At 44.6% G+C, this 24709-nt stretch overlaps 1 long non-coding RNA gene across 1 annotated transcript in view; it reads left to right on the top strand.

Moving 5' to 3' along the window:
• The first annotated feature begins 11447 nt into the window (after positions 1–11447).
• Positions 11448–24709, top strand: part of LOC138365219 (uncharacterized) — a 233479-nt gene continuing 220217 nt past the window's right edge. Inside the window, exon 1 of the long non-coding RNA XR_011228778.1 lies at positions 11448–11657. This is a non-coding gene — a long non-coding RNA (uncharacterized lncRNA). The remainder of the gene's footprint in view (positions 11658–24709) is intronic.

Raw genomic sequence — 24709 nt, 5'->3', positions numbered from 1 at the left:
AGAAGATCCGCAAGTTTGCGGGCAAGTTCGTTCCAGATGTCTCGCCGGTTCTCCACCTCCGTGGGACTCTTGTGGCGGATCCAGTGCAGGTCGCGGCCGAATTGGGTTCCCACTTTTCTTCTGTTAGCTCTGGTTCTCATCTTCCTCAATCCTTCCTTCTCCGTAAGCCTGTTCTTGAATCTTCTCCTTTAGATTTCCACACTCATCTCCGCCTTCCCTATAACGATCCTTTCTCTCTTTCTGAACTTCAGTCTGCCCTGGCCCTCTGCGGATCTACAGCAGCGGGCTCGGATGACGATCATTATGAGATGCTTCGCCATCTCCCTCAGTGAACGTTTCAGTATTTACTGAATCTGTATAACCAGGTTTGGCAGTCGTCGTCCGTCCCTGAGAACTGGCTCGATGCCATTGTACTCCCTATTCGGAAACCAGGGTCTCTCGGTACGTCTCCTAAGGACTTCCGCCCTATTGCTCTCACGAGTTGTGTTTGCAAGCTGTTTGAGCGTATGGTAAATGTCCATCTGATGTGGTTCTTGGAACACCATCACCACCTCTCTCCTTCTCAATTTCGTTTTCGCAAGTGCTGCAGCACGACTGATGTCCTGGTGAACTTGGAGGTCTATATTCGTACTGCTTTTGCTGCGAAGACCTCCGTTGTTGCTGTCCTTTTTGACCTGGAAAAGGCTTATGACACGACTTGGAGATACCATATTCTGTCCCAACTTCGTTCTTTTGGCCTTCGTGGTAATCTCCCTCTCTTCCTTCAAAGCTTTCTCTATCGTCGTACCTTTCGAGTCAGGCTTGGTGCCACTCTCTCTGCCTCTTTTCGGCAGTATGAAGGTGTGCCCCAAGGTAGTGTTCTGAGTACTACTCTTTTTCTGGTTGCCCTCAATGGTCTCCTTTCCTCCCTTCCTTCTGGCATCTTCTCCGCTCTTTATGTTGATGATCTTACTCTTTGCTGTCGAGGTGATGATTCGCCTCTCCTTCAATGGCGGCTTTAACTTGCGATTGATTCCGTGTCATCTTGGGCCACTAATCATGGCTTCCAGTTTTCTACTACTAAGACTTGTGCCATGATTTTTACTCGGAAGTGGGTCGTTCTTCGTCCCTCTTTGTCACTTTATGGTCATCCCCTTCAGTACAAAGATTCCGCGAAGCTTTTGGGGTTATTCTTTGACACTCGTTTGTCTTGGTCGCCCTATGTCTCTTACCTCCGTGTGGAATGCTCTAAGGCCCTTAACCTACTTAAGGTTTTGTCCCATACTTTTTGGGGAGCAGATAGGTGCACGCTCCTCTATTTGCATTCCTATCTCGTCCTGTCTAAGCTCGATTATGGTTGCCCTGCATACTCTTCTGCTTCTCCTTCTACTCTTCGCCATCTTGATCCTTTGCACCATACTGGGTTGCGCCTCAGCTCTGGTGATTTCGTTCCACTCTTACCCTCAGTTTGTACGCTGACACTGGGTTTCTGTATCTCCAGGATCGCCGTGATCGCTACAGTTTTCGGTATCTTGCGCGATCCTTACAGCATCCTCACTCTCGCCTCTATCATGCTTTGACTTTTACCCCTCCTGTAGTTCCTGTTCCTCTTTCTGTCCGTTTGTCTCGCTTACAAGATTCTCTTTCGGTTCGTCTTACAAATGTTTCTCCTCGTATTATTCCCTCCTTGTCCCCGTGGAGGGTCCCCCTTCCCAAATTTTGTACTTCTCTGACCCACATCACTAAAGCTTTTACCCCTCATACAGTTCTGAAATGCCTTTTCCTTGAGCACATTTCTTCTTACTCCCACTCCGTTCCCATCTTCACCGACGGGTCAAAGTCTGCTCACGGTGTGGGCTACTCTGTTGTTTTTCCTGACCACACTTATATGTGTCGCCTTCCTCCGGAGGCTAGCATCTTCTCAGCAGAACTCTATGCTAATCTCTATGCTCTTCGTCTCCTGCTTTCCCGGGGGCAGTCCTCCTTCGTGGTAGCAGTTGACTCTCGTAGTGCCCTCATGGCTTTAGGGTCCTTTAATCCAGTTCACCCTGTGGTCATCGAGATTCAACATTGGCTGTTTCTTATCTCGATTAAATTTAAGTCAGTTGCGTTTTGCTGGGTTCCCAGCCATGTTGGTGTCTCTTTAAATGAGCGTGCAGATACTGCCGCTAAGGACGCTATGCGAACTTGTCCCATCTCCCATAAAGGTGTTCTTTATTCCGACTTTTACCCAGATATTCATGCCTCCATCCTTGCCCGTTGGCAGCATTGTAGGTCTTCTGTTATTGGTAACAAACTGTGTACTCTCAAGAGTCGTGTGTCCCAGTAGCCTTTCTCCTTCCACCATAACCGACGGTGGGAAACAGCTCTGGCTAGGTTATGTATTGGCCATTCCCTGTTTAACTCACGGTCACTTAATGGAGCGCCGCCCTGCTCCTTATTGTCCAAATTGCATTGTCCCTCTTACGGTCGTACATATCCTTGTTGAATGTCCTGACTTCCAGGACAAGCATATGTCTTGTTTTCCGACTGTCCCCCGTGGTCGCTTGTCCCTCAGTAGAATTCTTGGCGACTCTGATACTTTTGATATCGTTCGCCTTATGCGTTCTTGTTCTCGTATTGGCATCCTTGGTGATATTTACCGCCTTCTGATTATCCCGCACATTTGATGGTGATACATAGCCTTCCCGGTTTGGTGCCTTCTACTGATAATTACTTACTTACTCACCTTCCACTGCGTCTTACACGCCAATAAGCATTCAAGCACTCCCCATATATAATCATGTGTGATCACCATGAACCTCAGTTCTGCTCCTAGAGGCTCACTACCATGTATATCTCAAGGTTGTCCAAAATAGTCAAGGCTCTTCTGCAGTCCTCACAAACTGCTGAACAATGAAGTTCTCATCAAACACCAGTGATGCTTCACCACTGATCCCACAGACACGTGAAACTCCTCTTCACTGCTCTTTTACACAGCTTGAGGTCAGCTCCTCACTAAGGGGTTCTGCTCACCCACAGAGTTCAGCTTCCACTTTTCCAGCCTAGAAGTTTCCTCCATTAACTTCTTCCCTGGCCTTGAAGTTCCTCCATCAACTCCTCCCCCAAACAAACCTGCATTTCCATTGCCGATATCCATTGCCATGGATACCTGATCAACCAGGTTGTGACTCATACGTCAGGCTGCGAGCAGCCGCGTCCAACAGCCTGGTTGATCAGTCCAGCAACCAGGAGGCCTGGTCGACGACCGGGCCGCGGGGACGATAAGCCCCGGAAGCACCTCAAGGTAACCTCAAGGTAAGGTAGGTAACAATAAAAATGTTTCCCCACTAAAACATAATTAAATGTATTCACAGAACATAAATCTATTCCATCCGTCATCTCTAAAGTTTAATATGTTGCCTCCGTCAGTCACCCACTAACATTCGGCAAGGGTGGATTCATCGCCGCCCTCTCCAGCTGGTTCCCTCATCTTTACTCTCTTAATTCAGCTTACTGCCTTAATAAAACGTATCTACTATATTCATAAACACATGCCATGATTGTTGGGAACAAGATCAAACACAGACAATCGCTAAAAACTGGTTAAATAGGCTTACCACAGCAATTTTTGACTTGAGGACGCATACTCACTGAAGCTGAACATGCTCACATAGGCCGCTCACCAAAACGCTTCCTTACTGCTTCACAAAGCTTCCTGCAGTTCCCGACTTGAGTCCACAACGTTTCCAGACCGTCTCCACAACAGAATCGCCTGCTCACTTTCTTCCTCTTGAAGGTACAACGATTAGAGTTTCACCAAGGAGTGGCCAAACACTCACTTCCAGGCCACCTCTAATTATCAAATTCACAGAGAGATGGTGTACTAAGTCCCCCAACAGCTTCTTCACAATTGGTGACAAGTATTCTTCACCCCAGCACCAACACAGGGTGTTGGTGCTGGAGTGAACATGTAATGAGGTTCTTCCTCATTACAGGAGATCAACACAGTACATCCACCTCTGATGACAGTTGCGACTCAAGTGAGGTCAAGATGTCCAGTTACCCTCATATCATGTCAGCGTAATATCGACATCTCCCTCCATGTCAGTTATTTACATGTTCATCCTCTGCTCATAATCTAAAATTAGTCACCGACATTTATTGCATAGATATATATATATATCTTTTCTCTGACCTCTCAATAGGGTTTAGTAGGTGGAATAACTATCAGGCAGGTAGACTCGTTTTTTTCAGGCTGCCTGGGGTCATAACATTACTCACTACTAACATCAAATTAATCTAATAATTCGAAGGAGGAATATCGGTGTTCATCTGTTCTAAATATTGGACTTGGACTTTGACCCGTGAGCAGCCTTCCCGGGGAATAATGTCGGAAAACCCGACACCTATTGTGTAAATAACTAATTACCCCAAGAAATAGTGTTTATTGATACAGAAAATATAACACATTGGAACTTCAGTCAATAGAAAATGGGATATTATTGCCATATGTGGCTATTAATTCACCAGCTAATTCTGTTGGGAACATTCTTAATACAGCAGTCTTTTGGACTGTAATAATCATAAAACTTTTGTACTTGAATCAACTTAAAAATAAATTATTAGTACCAAAATTGAGTAAATGGGACCTTTCTACCACTTTTTGACATCTGGACAAGAGAGCCAGGGCATCAGTGGGAGAGGGCCACCAGCAGTAGTCACCCATTGTTAATTTTAACAACAGGTTGCTGGAGCAGAACAGCTCCAATATTCGCCCTTGGACAGCTGTGTTACAGAAGTAAAGTGCTGCTGTTATCCACACACAGCTACGTCTACTATAAGGGAAGTGAATTACCGAAACCCGCTTATTGTCTTTACATTCCTGGCCAGTTATGTTAGGTATATAGGGCAAACCGGTAGGCACATGATGCAGTGACCAGCAAAGAGTAATATTCTCATCTCATTATTTAAATTAGCAATATTTCCTCTGATATAGCTGTCATATATATAGGATTATTGCTACTATGTAAGTGCCCTTTGACAGGAACAATGAAGAGGAAGCAGAAGAGTTATTTGGTACACCAGTATATGGTGCTGATGCCAGCCTCAAACACAAGGATTTGATTATTTGGTGTGATCATCCTAGTTCATAACTGGTGGACCAGTCCTACCTACAATAAGATAAGGTCTCCCCATTTTAATTAATATATGTAGTCTAATACTGTAGTGAATGTCTGCTAATCAATAATATTTATTAACTACATAAACCATACCCCCCCCCCCCCAATGTGTAAGGAGACCGATTTGTGAGACACTTTAGAAATATAGTCCGCTTTTAACCATCATATAATTTGCTATCGAGATAATAAATTAACGTAGAATATAAATAAATATAAATCTCACAGGTTGGTTCCCCACAGTATTACCTAACCTTCTCTCCAGTCATCACTGGTATTATCTTACCTTCTCTACAGTCATCACAGGTATTATCTTACCTTCTCTCCAGTCATCACAGGTATTATCTTACCTTCTCTCCTGTCATCACAGGTATTATCTTACCTTCTCTCCAGTCATCATAGGTATTATCTTACCTTCTCTCCTGTCATCACAGGTATTATCTTACCTTCTCTCCTGTCATCACTGGTATTATCTTACCTTCTCTACAGTCATCACAGGTATTAGCTTACCTTTTTTCCAGTCATCACTGGTATTATCTTACCTTCTCTACAGTCATCACAGGTATTATCTTACCTTCTCTCCAGTCATCATAGGTATTATCTTACCTTCTCTCCTGTCATCACAGGTATTATCTTACCTTCTCTCCTGTCATCACTGGTATTATCTTACCTTCTCTACAGTCATCACAGGTATTATCTTACCTTTTTTCCAGTCATCACTGGTATTATCTTACCTTCTCTCCAGTCATCATAGGTATTATCTTACCTTCTCTCCAGTCATCACAGGTATTATCTTACATTCTCTCCAGTCATCACTGGTATTATCTTACCTTCTCTACAGTCATCACAGGTATTATCTTACATTCTCTCCAGTCATCACAGGTATTATCTTACATTCTCTCCAGTCATCACAGTTATTATCTTACCTGCTCTCCTGTCATCACTGCTATTATCTTACCAATTAGTGATGGTAAAATCTTCTCACAGACATAATACCATTTGATAAAAACCCACTGTTATTTAATTGTGAAATTTATGTAAGTAATTTACACCAATTCTTTTGCACTCTCCTGGGCACTTAATCAAGGTCTGAGTGTGTGATTAGGACGAGACATACAACTGAACGTCTAATATGGCTGCTATCCTGGGTCCAGTCCTCTTATTTTTCTTGACCGCCTGACTATGTAACCTCTAATCCCAACTGGCGATGTACCTGCGGCAATGCCTTCCATGGAAATATGGTCATTTTTTTCTGTAATCCTGCTATTCTGGGAACTTGAGTTGTTATTAATGGAGGTGTTCATCCGGATGCTAGCTATCATAACCCTCCCCATAACCTAAGGAATGTGGCTAATGGGACTGCTTTCATTCATCCATTTATTGAGATCTAATTTTAATTCACTCTGAATAATTTTCCTAGTAAATCTATTCTCTGAAGAAATCCTTTTGTTACCAACGAAATTATTCAGAGTATTTATTAGAACCCCTTTCACTACCCTTCTAGTTCTAATATTACTACTTTTATAGATTATTTCACATTTCTTAAAATCCTTATTGTGATCTTTTTCCCAATTATGGTTAGTTATAACATTGTTACCAGCCATAATTCTACACACTTTTTTACGTTCTTCTATTCTGATCTCCAGTTTATGCTCTGTTTCCCCCACATACACTTCATTACAATCTCTACAAGGTAATATATAAACGCCTCCTGGATTACTATCCTCTCCTACTCTATTCTTACTAATCCTTTCCCTAATTGTATTAGGGTAATTGAAAACGATTTTAGGATTTGTATCCGCTACTTTATGGGTCAGTTTACTTAAAAAGAGGGTTATAAGGCAATTTCAAAACTAATTTCTTATAAGGATTCCAATGGCGTCTCTCAGTTTTAGTGACAAGGATGCCTTTAACTTCACTATTTTTTTCAATGAACCACGAGAGATAACCTAAGTTAAAAAAACTCTTGCAAAAAATTCCATATTTCAGTTGCATATTGACTTGGGGACCATTCAAGCTTGTTCCCATTTGTGTTGCTCACGTGGCCCAAGAAAATGAGGTGATTCGATGAAATATATATGACCAAGATTACCACCAAATGCTGTCGGGACATTGGGGATATAGGCTCGGCTACTAATGACTTTTGTACAGTCACGGTGGTCGGGTGGTTAAGGTATCAGGCACGCCAAGTAAGTAATAATCAAACGAAGACACCAAACAGGGAAGGCTATATAGCACCATCAAATGTGCAGAATAATCAGAGGGTGATAAATATCACCAAAGATGCCAATACGAGAACAGAAATGCATAAGGTGAATGATATCAAAAGTATCCAATTCACCAAGAATTCTATCGAGGGACAAGCAACTGCGGGGGACGGTCGGAAAACAAGACACACATTCATCCCGGAAGTCAGGACATTCAACAAGGATATGCACGACCGAATGAAGGACACTGCAATTCGGACAATAAGGAGCAGGGCGGCGCTCCATTAAGTGACCATGAGTTAAGCGAGTATGGCCAATATGCACCCTCGCCTGAGCCGTTTCCCATCGCCAGTTACAGTGGTAGGAGGACGGCCATGAGAATACATAACTCTTATGAGTACGCAGTTTGTTTCCAGTTACAGAAGACCAACAAGCCTGCCAACAGGTAAGGATGGAGGAATGAATAACTGGGTAATAGTCGGAATAAGGAATACCTTTACAAGAGATGGGACAAGAGCGGACACTTTCCCTAGCGACAGCATCCACACTCTCATTTAAAGAGACACCAATATGGCTGGGAACCCAGCAAAACTCAACTGACATAAATTTACTGTGAATAAGAAACAGCCAAGGCTGGATCTCGACAACCACTGGATGAACCGGATTAAAGGACTCGAGAGCCATGAGGGCACTACGAGAGTCAATAACAATCACAAAGGAAGATTGACAATGAGAAAACAGAAGACGAAGAGCATAGAGAATAGCATAAAGTTCCGCTGTGAAGATGCTAGTCACCGGAGGTAAGCGATACGTGAAAGTGCAGTCAGGAAAAACAACAGAGTAGCCTACACCGTCCTCAGACTTGGACCCATCGGTGAAGATTGAAATGGAACTGGAATGTGAAGAAAAGTGCTCAAGGAAAAGGCGTTTCAGAACCGTAGGAGTGGTAAGCTAAACGTGTCTACCTGGAGAATAGAATGGCCCTGGGGTTCGAGAATATTCTGAATATCTTCGTGGCAGGCCTGTAGATTCCTAACACCGGTCGCAACATGGGGTGGGAGAACAGTGCCAACACTGGCATTCAACCGAGCGTTCTTCGAGACCCGAACAGGGGTCTCGCCAAGGAAGGATAAGGCGGCCAAGCGGATGGCTACATCCTGAGAAGGAGCAGCAACGACACGAATACAGAGATGGGTGGGGTTGAAAGTAACAGAGGCATCCACGGAATCAACAAGGTGCCTATGGAGGGAGAAATCGTCAGGAGGTGAAGAATCCAGAGGGAGGAAATCAAAATATTTAGCCCACAAAGCGGGACTAAATAAGGCTTGGTACGCATCAGTACGGGAAGGGATCAGGTGAGTGCGGCCGTGGCGTGGACGGTGTTGAGAACCCCCAGAAAGGGAGGGGGTTAAAAGGCTCAGTAGTCACAAAGAGAGACTGAGCCGAGTCAGGGGACGACGAGGACACCACTGGGGGCTTGTGGCTCGACCCAACCACAGAGAGAGGGAGGGGGGGCCGAGGGAAGTAGTCAGGAGGGTTAAAGGAGGAGCAAGTTCGGGGCCCACTGCAGCGGGGGCTACAGAGCCCGGTCTTCCAACACAGTCCGACTCGGGTGCTTGGTCGCCCACCTCACGAACCTGAGAAGGTAAAAGAGGAACAGATTGCAACATAGAGACGAGAGGTAAGACGTTCATTCACGAATGTGTCTCCACACCCACCACAGAGCCACAATTAGAGGCAGGACACCCAACAAGAGACATGTTGCCGATCTTGCCAGGGCCCCCCTAGGGATGCGTCGTGAGTATAAGCCCCACAAACGCCACCTTAAGAACCGTCAGTCCGTCGAGATCTGGTTCAGTGATGAAAGGAGGATTGACAATAAAAGGGTCCCCTCGCTCGAGAAGTTGGGTACTACAGTTTTACAGGTGCAAGAGTATGCCTCCTCAAACACCCGGGCGTCAAAACAAAAGGCCAAAGGAATGATCAAAACAGGCAGAAGGTTAGAAAGGAGAAGAGGAGGGGGAGATAAACGAAACAAAAGGAAAAGGAAAAGTTGCCCAGCAAAATTAGTGAGGACAGCAGCAGAAGTACAAGGCCATAAAAGGACAGAGGACTGTCCAATGGAGCATCACATCCCGCCAGCCGCCCACCAAGCCCCCCTCATGGCAACAACAAACCGGACAGGTAGGGGGGCCAGGTACGCCAAGATGCATAGTGCTCCTGGCAGTCTGGGTTCGAATCCTTCTGGGGTGTGGAGTTTTCAGTTGTCTTATTTAAATATTTAAGTTCAGCTTGTTGGCAAGACGGTCACAAATCATATTAGCTCTTAGATAAAGACCGGTGAGTACATTTTGCTTAATTAAATTAGAATGATATAAGAAAAAATTGTATATGTACATTTCCTGTAAGTAAGGAATGTAAACTGATTGTTGCTTCTACCTACCATGCAATCCAAAAAGGGGAGTTCTTTATTAAGATAATTTCAATTTCCATTGTAAATTGCACGGAATTGAAACCATCTAAATACCTATGTAGGTTCTCAAAATCTCCGCCAAATATAACGAAAACATCGTCAACATATCTTAACCAGGCTCTGGGACCTTTGCCATCTATTATTACTGTGGGTGCTAATTGTGATTCAAAAAACTCCATATATATAAACTTTCAAGAATAGGGGAAAGGAAGAACCCATAGACACCCCAAACTTTTGTTTATAAACCTACCTGTCAAAATTGAAATAAGTGTCTTCTACACAGATATTAATCAGATGAAAGAATAAACTTTTAGCGATCGGAGTAACAAAATTACATTCTACCTTTTGTGCGCAAAGAAAATCTAATATTTTATGTAAAAGCATATTGGTAAAAAAGTGAGGTAACATCAAAACTAATCATTTTAATTTTTTTCTGTTGGACCTTTGCTCCTATTTCAATAAAATCCCGAGTATGAATAATATGTGCTTCCGAGAAGTTGCCTAAGTATGCACCTAAAATATTTGCTAGCCAAATAACTAAGTTTTTTTGAGGAAATTTTAAACCAGAAACGATAGGTCTAAGAGGGCAGCCTTCCTTATGGCTTCCACAGAAACAATAAAATTGGTTAGTTTGATGCTACCTTAAAGGGGTATGGGTATGTGTTTTATGACTGTGGTCATGCTTGGAAAGTGGGAATGGGTGGGAGAACGGCTGGTAGGAATAGGGTGTGGTTATAGGTGGGAGGACTTTGAGCTGGCATAGTGTGTGGGGTATGGGTGGGAAGAATTTGGGCGGGTATGGAGTTTGGGTATGGGTGGGAAGGCTTTAGGCGGGCATGAAGTGGAAAGGCCATGGGTGGGCATTGAATATGAACTGAACACCAAATGTAGTTCAGTTCACTCAGTGACACAGTTTGATAACGCATCAGAGGTTACCAGAGAACAGTGTTGTGGCCTCAACACACAGTGACACACAGTTGGATAACGTGTCAGAGGCTGTCAGTGAACAATGTTGTGGCCTCAACACTGTGACACACAGTTGGATAACGTGTCAGAGGCTGTCAGTGAACAATGTTGTGGCCTCAACACTGTGACACACAGTTGGATAACGTGTCAGAGGCTGCCAGTGAACAGTGTTGTGGCCTCAACACTGTGACACACAGTTGGATAACGCGTCAGAGGCTGCCAGTGAACAGTGTTGTGGCCTCAACACTGTGACACACAGTTGGATAACTCGTCAGAGGCTGCCAGTGAACAGTGTTGTGGCCTCAACACTGTGACACACAGTTGGATAACGCGTCAGAGGCGGCCAGTGAACAGTGCTGTGGCCTCAACACACAGTGACACACAGTTGGATAACGTGTCAGAGGCTGCCAGTGAACAATGTTGTGGCCTCAACGCTGTGACACACAGTTGGATAACGTGTCAGAGGCTGCCAGTGAACAATGTTGTGGCCTCAACGCTGTGACACACAGTTGGATAACGTGTCAGAGGCTGCCAGTGAACAGTGTTGTGGCCTCAACACTCAGAAGAACGTCTACAATGTAACACTTGGTCTAAGGCCTACTCGCATATATTAAGGCTTAATAGAAATAACATCTATAAAAATAATGTTTAAATTACTTTGTAAGTTATTTGTTTGTGACAAAGACTGACGAGTGTGTTCGGTCATGTGAATAACGTCACACAAGTAGTTTGGCCATCAGGCCATGCTGGCCAACTGGCGCGGCTGTCAGTGTGCCGCGAACCGTGGTGGAGGAAGGTGCTGGTCTGTAGGCGGTGTATTGCTGGCTAAGTTATTCCCTTGAGAAGATTTCTCCAAGCGTCTTAACTTTCAAGGCAAGTAAATGGTCGCGTATTATTATTTTACAAGTTGATTATGTCTTTTGATGGCTGGATCTTTGTTTTGGAATGTCCGTAAAATTTGTTGATAAAGCGTAGAGTTAGACATTGTTTCCCGTTTAATACACAGCTTTAGTGGCAGTCAATTATCTAGAACAATGTGCTTTATTCTGAACACTTGTGATGCAGCTGCCTTTTAGCGCAGTTTATTATAAGGGAAAGTTGACTTGTTTATGGTGTTAAACTGGCACTTTACACTTGGCGAGTTGCCCCGAGATTGTGGGTAGTTAGGGCAGCGTTAGTGAGGCTCCAGTGAGGTAACTCGTACCATGGATTAACTAGTGGCCGCTCTTGCTTTACTAGTTCATCTTTTACCCAAATGTTTAATGTTTTTGGTAAAATATACATAAAAATCCATATGATTTGTGTTGCCCGTGTTGGAAGTGAAGTATAGACTGAAGCCCATGACGTGGGGGCCACATTAACCCTGATCAGGTCCTCGGGCATGAATAGTGTTAAGAAACGTTATTGGATGACGTAGCTTCGCTACTTAGCGTCAAGAGACCGTTGCTTATACCAGTTTGGTTTAATAAAGTAGCTGCCTCATATGGACTAATCTCTCTGCAGTTTTATTTGACTTAAATGTTAAAATTGTAATTAATAAAGGGATTAAATACGAAGTGTAACTAGTACTCGGTTGTTGTATTCACTGTTGTGCTTGCGAGGATTGAGCTTTGAATCTTTCGTCCCACCTCTCATCCGTCAATAAACTGGTGTACAGATGCTTGAGCCTGCTGGGCGATATCAAATCTACATTTGAAACTGTGCTACACAGTTAAAATTACATAGAAACTAAATTTGAAAAACTGCCTACCACATCACTGCCTAATGCACTCCATTTGTTAAATGGTAATTAACAGACAAAATTTCTTCTAAGGTTTCCCGTGGCTCATGTGGGTTCTAAGTTTTCACTTGTTCCCTTGTTCGTGTATCACGCGTGCTAATTAATTTTTGCCTGTCCTGTCATTTCCCCTAAGAAATTTGTAGGTGGTTATCATGTCGCCCATTACTCTTGTCTTCCAGGGATGGAAAACCGATTATTTTTCTTGATGTTAGGTTTATCTCCCTTAGCCTTTCTTCGTAGCTCATACCTCTGTTCTGGGGCTAATCTGGGGGCATACCTCTGAATCTTTTCTAACTTTGTCTTGCGTTTAACTAGGTATGGACTCCAGACTGGAAGGACATACTCCAGGATTGACCTGGCATGTGGTATACAAGGTCGTGGACGATTCCTTAAACAAGTTTTTAAAGGCAGTTCTTATGTTGGCCAATCTAGCATATGCTGCTGATTCTTCTCCCATTGCCTAATTTTATTACTTTACACTTTCTTAAGTTGAACTTTAGTATCCATTTTCTAGACTTTTCTACGGGCTCACCATAGCCAGTGCTATTGGAACTTTTGTTCTAAGTAGGTTTGTTGGTATTATTGTTGGCATTTCCCTCCAGATGTTCTTCGAGCCTTTTCCTCGCAATCTTGCCCATCAACTTGCATGGTATACAAGTAGGGAAACTTGCCTGTACTTCAGTGCCTTTTGGCTGTCACCCTTTTTGTATATTGGGACTACGTTCTTCCAGCTTTTCGATAGGTCTCCAGTTCCCAGTGACCTGTTATATACAATAGTGGCACATATAGTGCTGCTGCTCCCTCTTTTAGTATCCATGATGAGATTCTATCAGGCCCAACAGCCTTAGTCACATTCAGCTCCAACAGATTCCTTTTGACCTCATCACTGGTGAGCTCAAATTCCACAAAGGTTGCTTGGTTTGTCCCTGCCTCATTTAAGGCAGGGGCTTCTCATTGTTCTATTGTGAAGACTTGGCATCTCTTGTTGAGCTCTTCACACACCTTGTCATTCTCTTGTGTATCTGTTTTCCCGTTTTCTCAGTTTCGTCACTTGTTCCTTCACTAGTTTTCTTCATGATGTGGCTGTGTAGCAGTTTTGCTTTTCTTAGCTTCACTCGTGATGTTATGTTCATACTGTGTCTGCTTCTCAGTATAAGGTACTCATTCCTGGCCCTCTGGTATCTCAACCTGCTCTTGGGTGTTCTGTTATTCCTGAAGTTCTTTAATGTTCATGTAATCAATTACTTAGCTACCTTACATTCCTGATTTAACCATTGATTCTTCTGTTGCTTTTCATCTTTCTCCTTTTGGGATGGGATAAACCTGTCTGCAGCTTCCTGTCACTTCTGGGTGACGTAATCCATCCTATCCTGAACAGTCTTTCCTGAGTTCTGTTTCCTATGGTATTCCCATTAGGAAGTTCCTCATCTTATATTTTCCTCTAAGGTAATTTAACCTTTTCCCTTTCAATCCCTTCCTTGAATTGGTTATCCCTACCTCGACCAGATATTCAAATGTCAATACACTGTGGTCACTCATTCCCATGGGGGGGGGGCTTCAAATTTGACTTCCCTTATTTCTGACTCGTTCAAGGTGATAATCAGGTTGAGTCTAGCTGGTTCATTGCCTCTCATTCTTACTAGTGGATTTTCACTTCACTTTTCACCATTCTCATTTATGGATTTCTCCAGTTGTTTGACTCTTTATATAATGTGACACTGGCTATGGTCACAAACAACTACGAATGTGATCGGAGTTATTGATGTTAAAAGCAGCAGTGACTTGGGACATGCAGAATCCTTTGCCAAATTTCTAGTTTAAGATACGACGAGGAGTACCATATACTTTACAAAGCGGTAGTTATTATGCTGAGAACATTCTGGTCGCTGTACTAAAGTATTAACATAAATAACCTATAGCATTCACCTTAGAATATGCACTAATTTATGGAATATTTATATAAACTGTGATTAAGAACGAACGTCGCACTCCTGGTGACAACACAAGTGATAGGGTTGATTTGCTGCTCAGCAGTCAGGTGAAGTTGTTGTTTACCCTTGCTCACCAGTCTCAGCCCGGCACTTGGTGTTGAAACTTGTTTGAGGTGCTGCGTGTGGCCTTCGGGTCATGTCGGCTAGGGAATGGCGGTGACTTTGCCCCTGTATGAAGGAAGGATATGATTGGGCTGGAGTTTTCGGACCAGGCTTCTTACCCGGCTATGGAGGTGAGGTGGTTATTTTGGACTTGCTGTGTGTTCCCGTGATGGAGGTATGTGGGGTGCAGATGATTGCAGGGGCGCCAGGTTGTGTTAAGTTCGGCTCGGCGGGTATGTGCAGGGATGTTGTGGCTGTTTGATGGACGCTCCCTGCAGATTCCTAATGGTAATGGTGGTAGTGTAATGGTATCTGATCATTGTGGCAAGACTACATACGTTTTGGTGCATGGAACACCATTTGAATTCCCAGATCTTCTGCGTCGGCATTTCTCCTGGTTTGGAAGGGTGCCGAGTGTCTGTGCTGCTGTCATCTCCTCCGGCTGTTGGTCTGAGTGGGACCTGTACGTTTTCCATGCGCCTCTCGTCCTCTGTTCTGTCATCGGTTATGGTGCTGGGATTTCTCGTCAGTTTGTTCCATGCGGGCCAACACCAGACCTGTTTCCGGTTTGGGCTGTCGGGTCACCAGGCTGCTGATTGTGATGAGTGCCGAGTTCGCCCTGTAAACCTCTTCCAGGAGGAGGAGGAGAACTTTCCCCTGTTGGTGGCCCCTGGCCCCCTCCATGTGCTGGTGTTTTGAGTGATGATTCCCGGCCGTCTGGCGACCCAGTTGGGGTGCCGGTTTCTGCAGGCCCCCTGGGTGGGAATGTGGGGGTCATGGTTGTGGACTGTGCGTCCCCGCCCCCGGTTTCCCCGCCTCTGGCGTCTCTGCCTGCCCCGTTTCCAGCTGAGGTATCTTGCTTGTTGATATGGTGCGGTCTCCTGTCGTGTGTGGTTCAATGCCCCCAATTGTCGAAGCTGCAGCTCTGCCGGAACGTGCTATGCGTGGTGTAGAGCGTCCACCCGGGGGTTCTGTTTCTGTGCCTCATGGAAGATGTGATAGTTTTGACGACCAGCGGTCTGTCTTTAAACGTTCGCGGCGAGCACAGAATGTCTCCTCGGGGTGCGCCTGTGCCGACGTGCAGGACAAAGGGGCCTCCTGGGGTACCTATTCGGTGGATTTCGATGGTGTGCTGGGGGCCGGTGTGGTCCCTGATCGTGGTGTGGCGATGTTGGTAGCTGGTGCCCTTATGGTGGTGGAGGGGACTTTAGTTCTGCTTCCTTGCCCTCACCTTTATGTTCCGGTTCCCCAGTGTTGAGGGTTGTGCCCCCTGATGTGGCAGGTGGTGCGTCTGGTGACCTGGCCGATGTGCTGAGGAAGGATGTTCGCAGGGCGGGCTCTGTGCTTGCTTCTTGTCCTGTAGTCTGCAGTGTTGCCGCCCCCCCTGTGGTACCATCGCGTGTGTAGTCGGCCCTAGTGCAGCCGCCCCCCGTGTGATCACCACCTATGCTGCCTCCTGTGCAACGGCCCCTCGTGTCAGGCTCTGTGCGGCGTAGTTTTTTCGGATTTTCTTGTGCAACCGGATCGTTCGTTGCGTATGCATCGCCCTTCTGCCTCAAGTTCTCAAAGTGTCTGGCAAATGGCGTCGGTATCGTCAGCGGTATCCTCGGGATGATTATCCCACTATGCACCATTTGGGTGATTTTGTTCGATTCAGAGTGATATGTATATTTCTTTTTGTTTGTTGCACAGTACCTATGTATTTGTGTTTTCCTGTGTTTGTGATGGGTTTGGTTTAGTGGTTGTTGTTACATACCTTGTACACTGTAGGGCTGGCGGCCCTGATGTGTGCTTGTCATTTACCCCGGTTGTGGGGGTTGACTATTACTGTGTTATGTTAATTCCCATGTTCAACGGTATGTATTATGTATGTAACTTGGTGCTTCGGGGCCTTCCGGCCTGCATCGTCGTTGTCGGCAGTTATCTTGTGTGTGTTCATATTCCGTATATATGTTTTAGTGTTTTTATGTGTAGTATTTTTATCCTGCTCTAATTGTTTGGATTGTGTTTTGGTTGTTCGTGTTTTACTTGTAATGCATGTTGCTTTGTGCAGATGTTTTGTTTCTTGCTGTGGTCCTATGTTAATACTATTTTCCTTGTTCGGGTACTTATGTGCATTCTTTGCTTCAGTTTAACTTCACCTTTTTTGTTTTGAGTTGAGCCGAGCTTTTCCGTTTTGGTGCTTTGGCGCCCTCTTTTATATTGTATTGATTCGGTTTTCATAATAAAAAAAGAAAACAAAAGTGCTAGGGTGATGGAGGTATTAAAATCTAATTTTCATATATCGTGTATGTCTTAAGATTGTGAAAGTTTCCTAAAGAGAAAACTGAGCAAAATCTAGGGACGCCAGTGGGAAAGTATCAATAAACAAATGGAACAGGTTGGCAGTGGAACGCAATTAAGGCAAAAGCCTTGAATTCCTTTAATTAGTATACGGGGGAAACAATTGGGTGTGAAGAGGAGCCTGGCATGGGCCAAGTAGGCCTTGGGTGATCTTTAATTTAATGTTTAATTTCAGGTATGTCTGATGGTGCAACAGTCTTAATTCTTGAAGGTTTAGGCAGCCTTGAACAAGGCATTTGGACTCGAAGCTCTTACAGGTATAGTGGTTTTACTGTATTTTGTTAATAAAGTTCTTTACAAATCCTGTACAGAATAATTCGTATTATTAATTCGTTATGTCCAGCCTTGTACATTAAGCTGGCATGTGTTCCCACTAGCCGCGGGCTGAATAGGTTGTGCTCACCTGTCCTCACTAGCCCCGGGCTGAGTAGGTTGTGCTCACCTGTCCTCACACAGCTCAGCATAATGTTGGTCATACTTAAGTCATAAAAAGGAACATAATTATATTAACATTGTGCACTTAAGTTTTTAATACTAATTTGGCAAAATTTACAATTAGTTGAATGGGAAGGAAATTTAGACAGAAGTGTGTAACATGGCATTAATCTGCTGGTGATAATTTGCCTCTTCACGTATAACAAGACCCAGCCCTCGTCACTGACAGTTACCATATAATAGGTCTCAACCCACCATATTTGAGGCGGTAATAGTGTACTGGCCTCATGGGGCCAGATTCACGAAACAGTTAAGCAAGCCCTTACGAACCTGTACATATTCTCAATCTTTGGGGTCTTTGTTTACAATTATTAAACAGTCATTGAACTCCGAAGCAGTATTGTTATAAACCGAACTGTTTGTAACAATAACAGTTGATTGGAAGTTTTCATGCTTGTAAACTGTTTAATAAATGTAACCCATGCCTTCAAAGATTGAGGAAAGATGTACACGATCGTAAGTACCTGTGTAACTGGTTCGTGAATGTGCCCCCCCTCCCTGGTTGTCGAACCAGACTACTAGTGCATGCAGCTGCCAGTCACACACACCTAAGGGCAATCAGATACACTATCACATGTACAATGTTCTGTCTTTTTTATCAAGGAAAGTGGTCCGTTATGTTCATAATAGCTATGGTGATAAAGCGGTCAACCCGGATTACTTAATGTAAGTTGTGCCAGAGCAGAGCCACTTGATCTGTACATTTTTTAAACATGTAAATTAACCTTTGTTTATTAATATTAAAATGATCAAGTAAAGATCCGATTATTCATAACCAGAAGAATAATAACTTGTAAAGTCTTTCACAAATTTTTAATTTGTGAAATATGTTTACCTCGTTCTGATCACAGTGCAGGATCCGGGCCTCGTTATTAAGCATCATTTCTAAGGACCATTGTAAGACGTGGTTTAAGGCCATGTGGTGTAGTCTCATTTGCTACACGTAAATATTGCCTGCATGGGTAGGTCGGGCTCCAGTGCTCAAAGTGAATGAGGAAAGTGCTAGAGAAGGTACAACACCTTGTGGACAATAAGAATGAGCTGATGGTAGTGGATGATGACTTTCCTTTGCGTGACTTTGGTTTCTAGCAGGAAGTTAGTCTTCATAATTTGTCAAGTAGCACTTTAGTGCACATTTCCTGATACACCATAGTAATTGTATAATTATTTTGCCTCCTTTGTGTTTGTCATCCATGCATATATCACAATAACTTGACAACTGAATCAGGTGCATTCTGCTCAAATTCTATTTTGAAAATGATTGAAGTTGGTTGAGCCTTTCAATTACTTTAAACAATTTTAAACACAATTTTATAATGTTCCAGCTCAAAATAATTTGTATCATCTGATGTCTATTTGTTGGATATAAAGATTTCTTTGTTCTCGGGCATGTGGTTGATAACATACCTGTATCCTTAGGATGTTGAACCCTATTAGAAGCATCGGTTCTTGATGAATACATAATTTAAAAACTGGGACGGAGTGTGTAAGCTTGGGTGTTTTGCTACTTCAAAGACCGTTCAGATTACTGTGACTTGGGAAATATCTGAAGTGGAAGTTCCGTTCATGCCTCAATATGCAGCATTGAGGATGTTAGTGAAGACATAAAATGTCGAAATGCCTCTGTATTTCTAAACTTTGTGCACTGTTATATAGAAGATAGTTAATTTGCAATATAGTTCGAAAATGATCGCGTTTTTGCACGAAGCAGCACAGATAATGCCTACAAGGTTTGAATGATTTCCACAGCTGATAAGCATTAAGCTCAAGAATAATTGTATGTATCTACCTGCCAGTTAAGTTAGGTCAGTTATCACAAACTTGACATTCGCCGTTGAAAATATAACCAAAACGTCTAAAATTAATTTCCGTAGTAATAGCCATTCATATTTAAACTGCCATAAAACAGAATAAACTATTGTTGGATTCGATTATTCTTACAAAGAAATAAGATATTCCTTGTTAAAACAATAAGGCATAGCATCAACATTTACAGAAGATATTTCGAACAATATATATATTTTTTTTTCCAAAATTTACCAGAGGGTTACCAATTTAGTTAAATTTTGAGCTGGATTAATGTTACAAGGCTTGGGTGGTTAGGCGATTTCATGGGTTTATACCCAATGGGTCAAATAGCAACTCGTGTTGTTGGTCCTACATTTTGGCTAATTGAACTTTAGTGTTGCCCCTTGGAAGAGTTACAGCTCCGTCATGTTTGTCCTGCTTGTTCGGAGGCTCTCTTCTGGTATGAACTGACATGGCACAGGGCTGATCGTGATTGTGTTGAAATTTTCGTTGTGTAAAACAATTTCCAGTGCTGTTCCTTCCTTAAGGGACTCCTAGGGTCATCACATTATAGTTTAGTGATAAATAGGGAATGCGGTGTTGAAGGCACCTGGGGCTGAAGGCTTAAGTAATGACTATTCAGAAGTGGTTCAACGGAAACCCAGCATAATGCTTAACATAAGTTTATTTCCAACTTAACTAATACAATGGGTGCTTGATTTACTTTAAATTGACGTCAACAAGACTATTATGGGATTAGCGTCACTTGACGTCTGACTAATCGATTCTGATCCTCTCGTGGACAAAACCTAGCTTAATAAGATTGACAGACTTTCACTAACACGACATGCCTAACAGTGCCGGTGTGCTAAGGGGTCACAGGAGTTCCAAAGATGATACTCGGGCAATAAACATGCAAAATAAATCAACAATGGCACTGTCAATGGGACAGCCAATAATCGTGCACATTTAGTTATTGTGTGACATAATTAATGTGTGGTGTATGTGAAGCTCTTGTTCACAGAATGGTGTAATGTCGTGATGCCATACAGATAAACACGTGTAGAGCGTAAAGTGTCTTGGTCTCTACGTATATCTGTTTCAGGTGTTGACAAGGTTAGAACTCTGGTTGAACACTCAGATCAACACAGAAATACACTTAAGGAGACAAGATCGTGTACTTAGATTGGCAAGCCCACACCATTTACTCACTGATGCTCATGCATGCAAGACCTCATAGGTGGCCAGACAGCTGGTGTGTCGTTACGACGGGAGAGCAGTAGAGGACAGGCTTTCCCAACATCACCGTGCTTGACACGATGTGGTACTCGCAGGTGGTGTGTGGTGTGTCTACACTGACCGCAGGTGGTTTCTTGTGTAGACACACTTTCAGGTAAAGAAACAGACACACCCAGTTGCACAGACGCATGAGAAAGGGTGTAACAGGCGGTGACGTCATAATCCATTTTTTTATAAAAAAAACAAAGTTCAAAATGGGAAACGAGGAAAGAACATAATGATAAAAGAAACGTGCCAGCATGTGAAACAATACAACAACCATGAAAAATACATAATGTAAATACAAGGAGGCACAGGAAAGTGTACAAAATGCCAGCAGCAGAAAACTACAAACAGCACATGACATAACACATGGCACAGGAAACAAAATACAACATAGAAAAAGCATAAGTAATAACTAATAGGAACACAAATACAACCTCCCCAATAACACAAAGGGGTGTTGAACAGAATAATATTCCGGGCTCCCCAAACCCCCACACAGAGGAGCACGACAGTACACAAAAGGCAGGTGCCATATACAAAGGAGCAATAAACACACACAAATATCATAAAAGGTACAAGGAATAAAATATGGACAGAACAAAATAATGAAGCACGTGCGCACACAACCCACGTAACACAGAACCAAACACACACACACACACACACACACACACACACACACACACCCACCCACCCACCCCCCCCCACCCCCACACCCCCCACCAACATGCCCGCTACCCCAACACACGAGGCACGAGCAAGACATACCACACCAAAACACACCCAGCCAAGAAGAAGCCCACGCAGGAGCCGGGAAAGGAAACACACCCACACCAAACACACAAGCACAGGAGCAGCCTCAACAGAAACAAAACACTCACCTCGCCCAGCCTCCGCCGAGGAGGCCCCCAAAAGGGCCGGGGCCCCAAATGGAACCCGAACAGACCCACCCCACCAGCCCACAACCAAGAGTCAAGAACCCAACCCGAACCATCCCACACCCCGCAACACGAAGATCCCCCCCCAACCCCACACGAGACCAACCAACCCCCCCCCCACCCACAAACAAAGGACGTCCCCACTTACCCAAAGGCAACCTCATGAACATAGGCATCAGTAAACCAACCGCAAAAGGCCGCCGGAAAGGTGCGCTGCAACCACCACCAGGTCGATCGCATGCGACCTCGCACAAAGCCCAAAACCCGCGCAACCCCATAACCCACCCACCCCGACCAACCCACACACAATACACATAGTCAGCAAAAAGACACAAAGTATTTCGCACTCGTCTAGAACCTCTCGGAAAGGACAAAAACAAAAACCGCAGAAAATCACCACGAAACCCCAGCCCACAAACCCCCTCCAACACATCCCAAAACCAATCAACCAAACCACGCAAAAGCTCACAAAAATAAGACATGCACCTGCGATTCAGGTAACCCACAGTGTGTACACTCCGCAGAGGCGTGCAATCCCAGCATGCACGGCCGTTCATTCGTCGCTAACGACAAGTGCAATATACGAAACGACTCCCGCTGCTGTTGCACCAAAAACCGCCTCCCCAAAGCCGCCCACACCTCCCCCCACAATCCCAACACGGGAACAAGGCCTCCACCCGAGGACGGATACGACAGAACAACACCTCATATACAGCCCTACTTGAAAGACATAATGCCAGGACTATGGCAGAGCCCCCGAAGAATGTCCACCACCCAAGAGTATACAGCAGGGGTACACAGAGCCACCTCCCAACATCCCCCCCAAATCCACCAAGAAACTAAACCGAACTGAGCAAAAAAAAAAAACACGAAGCATTAAGCCCCCCCCACCCAATTCCAACCCGTCTCAACGAGTCTCAGAACAACGCCCGAGCCTTGGTAAACATGTCAGGAATACCGACACCACCCTCCTGCACAGCCAACACCAACGTCGAACCGGGTGGTTACGACCACACCACACATACCGATACACATGACGTTTCAACTCCAGAGCCTTCCGGCGATCTAAAGGGAAGCACCTAGCCACAAACCACACAAACAACACTTTGCAGGCAACAATCAACGCCCACTGATAGATCAACGGCCGTGCTGACAACCCAATCGCAAGGCCAACACTACGAGAGACTGCATTCCAATTCCACTCCAGAAAGATCTCGTAGGAAGCAAACCAGGTGATTCCCAGAACCCGCAGAGACCACTGGAAACCACGACCCCTCCCACACAAGGCGAGAGGCCCACCTACCCACACCCATGATACCAGACATAGCACGATTAACCAGGGCTCCAGTGGTCAACTCAAACCTCTCAACAACGGCCTGCACAGCTCCGACAGAATCCTCAGAAGCCACGAACAGAACGGTATCGTCTGCATAACCACAGATGGGCAACCGAAGACCAGAAGGCAACCAGGGAGGGACTACCAAGGCACAAGCCTTTACCACCCCAAAGAAAGGCTCCTGAAAGAGCACATAAAGAAGCATAGAAAGGGGGCAAGCCTGCCGCACAGAACGGCGAACAGGGAAAGGAGCACTCAAGAACCCATTGATGCAAACTCGTTTACAACAACGAGCGTATAACATGCGCACCCAACGAACAAACAAAGGCGGAAACCCAAGCCGCTCCGACACTCACAAAACAAAGGCCAGCGACACCTGGTCGAAAGCCTTTGACCAATCCAAACAGAGCATCGCCGCCGACAAGCGAGACTGGCATGTAGAGAAGTACATCACTAAACAACGAATCAGAATCAGATATTAAGCTGATAAGAACAGATTTTATTTTCAAAAGTGGTACAGTGTGGCATTTTACAATGCTTTCATATAGCCTAGGCTTAACATTTTGAGTAATAGCTAAGGTTTACAAAGGATCTTTTATGCAAGTTACAGAGTATGAATTGTTTTTGGCCTAAAATTTACACAATGCAAAATTTAACATACAAAATAATATACATATTCATACTGTCGAGCTCCAATGAAGTGTTCGATGTACCGCATCTTCGACCATCTGATGGTGACGCTCACACACAGCTTCCTGAAGGACGCGAGGTACTTCTTCGATGCCAATCTCTTCATCAGTCGCTCGTTGTGGGGGTCGTACGATCCTAGGGGTCTCACAATGAAGGCGTGGACGGTCACTCTGTTGTACTGCGGCAGGGCCCTCATCTCGACAGCAAGGTCGGCGTACTTCATCTCCTTTTCGGTCCGTGCGTCTGCAAAGGCGGCTTCTGTGTTCTCGAAGGGGCAGGTGACATCTATGATTAGTAGTTCGTTGTCCTTCTCGATGACGAAGTCAGGCTTCAAAACACTGTCTGCACTTGGAACTCGCTGGTTTTCTGGTATCACTTTCCAGTGGCCTACCATGGCGTTGTGGCGTCTTCTGTAGGCGTCAGAGTACGTCATGCAATGACACACGAGGCAAGGTTTCGTTTTGCCAGGTACATCGTCGGCAGTTCTTGTTTGCGTTTGGTCGTCGGGTGGCACTATTCAGGGGTAGCAAGTTGAGCCTTGCTACCCCTGTGTATGAAGCGCCAGTCAGGAAACGTTGTGTACTCCCACCCCCCCCTCTCATGAAGTGAGAGGAAGCTTTTTCTTGTGAGACCACACACATCACTTTTCTTTGGTCTCGTAGGGTCTGTAGGCGGGCGTCACGAAGTTGTCTGTGGTGATTTTTGATGGCTCTGGCTAAAGTTCTTCTTGCCTTCAGGGTCTTGTTACCACATGTTATGGAGATGTTTTAGCCATCAGCTGTCCATGTCGTTTCCATTCTTCCAGAGGCATCTCTTGCCCGAGACCAGATGGTTTGGATATTGCTTGATCTTCCAGGTAGTTCGTCCTTGAAGAGATAAGAAGACATGTTCAGGAGTTACTTCTTCCACTTCTTGTCTTCTCTTGGCCACTACGAGGCGGCAGTCTTCTCGTGCAATATTCCTTGTCAACATCTGGCGAGTTTAGGAGTTTGAATATCGTGTCGATGAGGAATAAGTCGGAGTCTTCTGCTACAAGAGGGATCCCACAGGATCCCGCTCGTGTGCTGCCATATAGATATCCGGTGGTTGCGTGGGTTGGCAGGTAGAGGGTCTTCTTAATATACGGTTTCAGCGAGTCGTCTAACCTGGCCCACGTGGACTTCTTAAATTGCCAAGTT

This window comes from Procambarus clarkii, chromosome 16 (genome assembly GCF_040958095.1).
Source record: "Procambarus clarkii isolate CNS0578487 chromosome 16, FALCON_Pclarkii_2.0, whole genome shotgun sequence".
NCBI lineage: Eukaryota > Metazoa > Arthropoda > Malacostraca > Decapoda > Cambaridae > Procambarus > Procambarus clarkii.
This window is presented reverse-complemented; position numbering and strand designations above follow the sequence as displayed.